The 2,500-nt window shown below is 37.0% G+C and overlaps 1 protein-coding gene across 2 annotated transcripts in view; it reads right to left on the reverse strand.

The window, feature by feature from the left end:
• The window catches only part of LOC125046214 (zwei Ig domain protein zig-8-like), a 113,707-nt gene that overhangs the window by 23,547 nt on the left and 87,660 nt on the right, over positions 1-2,500 (reverse strand). The window lies entirely within an intron of this gene.

The raw sequence follows: 2,500 nt of genomic DNA on the forward strand, positions 1-2,500 counted from the left end.
TGTGTTGTGGATATGTGTGTAAGACGTCTTAAGCCGGCGTGTGTGTCCTGTGGGTGTTGATGCCTCGTGTGGGATTTTTTGCAGGCACGACATCTGGGATTTATTCAGCTGCGTCAACAGGATAATTATACCTACAGGAATCACGTGTTTTCAGCCATATATTCGTGCACGTAGACACCTTGATGTCAAACATTCAAGAAGGTAAAAATAGATAAACGAATGAATAAAGAGATAAAAAGCAAACACATCTACATAAGTATCAACAAAAATAACAATGATAATGTTCATGATGTAGATGATGATATCAATAACAGTAATATCATCAATGACATTACAATGAAGATATAAATAAATAAATAAAAAACTTCTCATTAAACCGGATGTCCTCAGTGATATTAGATGGATAAATAAACATGTAGGTAAATATATGAATTCATGAGTAAATAGATAAGTAAATAAAAATAAAGATATCAGAAACATTCCAAATTCCTCTGGCTTCCAATTCTTCGAGGCAGCTGATGACGCAACCTCATCGCTCTTCTCGACCTCAGCAAATCGTAACACAAGAAAAAAAAGAAAGAAAATAAATAAAAGAGAAGAAAGAAAACAGGAAAACCAAAGACAAATATTTCCTTCCATAATGCCTCGTCTTGTCTCGACCCTATCTTGACCTGACCTCGCTTCGCCTTGACCTAGCACAGCTTACACTTTCTTTTTCCCGAGCTGTCAAGGCATACAGACACGCCCTTGAATTTCTCATTCTTAACCCTTGCTATCTCAACCCCGTTTTAACCTTTGCCTTGTGTGGCTTTGATCTTTGGCAAGACCGGCTTCCTGCTCTTTAACTAGTGGTTGAGGCAGGCCTGGTGCCGTCTGCGCGAGCTGGAATTTTTATTTTATTTTTTTCGACTATCATTTCTTTTCTGTGCTGATTCTTGTTAACCTCTACTAATATTATTGTCATTGCTTACTTGATACTTGGGTTATTTTCATCATTATTATAATTGTTATAATCATCATCATTTTCCTCACTAGGTAAAAGGTATCTGAATTTTGCCCTAATCAACATTATGATTGATGTTGTCATTAACGTTAATGCAATTATCTTCATTATATTTCACCGTTTCGTTTCCTCTCTGACTATGTCTTTATTTCTAATATTTCAAATTTTTAGTTCTCTCTCTATCTCGCTCTCTCTTTCTCTTCATCTTTCTTTCCCTCTCCCTCTTCCTCTCTCTCTCTTTCTTTCTCTCTCTCTCTCTCTCTCTCTCTCTCTCTCTCTCTCTCTCTCTCTCTCTCTCTCTCTCTCTCTCTCTCTCTCTCTCTCTCTCTCTCTCTCCTCTTCACCTCTCTCTCTTTCTCTCTGTCTTTCTTTCTTTTCACCTTTCTTTCCCTCTACCTCTCCCTCTCCCTCTCCCTCTCCCTCTTCTCCTCTCTCTCTCTCTCTCTCTCTCTCTCTCTCTCTCTCTCTCTCTCTCTCTCTCTCTCTCTCTCTCTCTCTCTCTCTCTCTCTTTCTCTCTCTCTCTTTCTCTCTCTCTCTCTCTCTCTCTCTCTCTCTCTCTCTCTCTCTCTCTCTCTCTCTCTCTCTCTCTCTCTCTCTTTCTCTCTCTCTCTCTCTCTCTCTCTCTCTCTCTCTCTCTCTCTCTCTCTCTCTCTCTCTCTCTCTCTCTCTCTCTCTCTCTCCTCTTCACCTCTCTCTCTTTCTCTCTGTCTTTCTTTCTTTTCACCTTTCTTTCCCTCTACCTCTTCCTCTCCCTCTCCGTCTCCCTCTCCCTCTTCTCCCCTCTCTCTCTCTCTCTCTCTCTCTCTCTCTCTCTCTCTCTCTCTCTCTCTCTCTCTCTCTCTCTCTCTCTCTCTCTCTCTCTCTCTCTCTCTCTCTCTCTCTTTCTCTCTCTCTCTCCCTATTTCCCATCCCTCCACGTAACTCTCCCCCGATCTGCACCTGTAAAGTACATAACTCTTGGTTGTAAACAAGGTAGTACCGACATAGAATATTCATTTTGCAAATATGAATAAATGTAAAAGCATCCATGTATGTATGAGAAATCATTTCATAATCAAATTTCGCAATCACTATTGCAATAACATCAAGGACCAGTGCCAATACCACCGTCATTCTGATTGATTTTGCTTGCAATAGTAATATAAATAATTGTAGAAGAAATAATAATATTAATAACAATAGTAATAACGGTAACACCAAAATATTCAAATAATAATTTCTATCATTACTACCATGACTTTTATTGATAACGATACACTTGCTACTATTATAAGTATTATTACTATAACAATACTAATAGTAGTAGTAATGATAATAATAATAATAATAATAATGATAAAAATAATAAAAATGATGATGATAATAAAAATAATAAAAATGATAACAATAATGACAATAACAGTGACAATAAAGTATTGATAACAATAATGGTAATGATAATAACGACAGTAATAATAACAACAACAACAATAATAATAATAATAATAATAATAATA

The sequence above is a fragment of the Penaeus chinensis genome, chromosome 38 (genome assembly GCF_019202785.1).
Source record: "Penaeus chinensis breed Huanghai No. 1 chromosome 38, ASM1920278v2, whole genome shotgun sequence".
In the NCBI taxonomy this organism is placed as follows: Eukaryota; Metazoa; Arthropoda; class Malacostraca; order Decapoda; family Penaeidae; genus Penaeus; species Penaeus chinensis.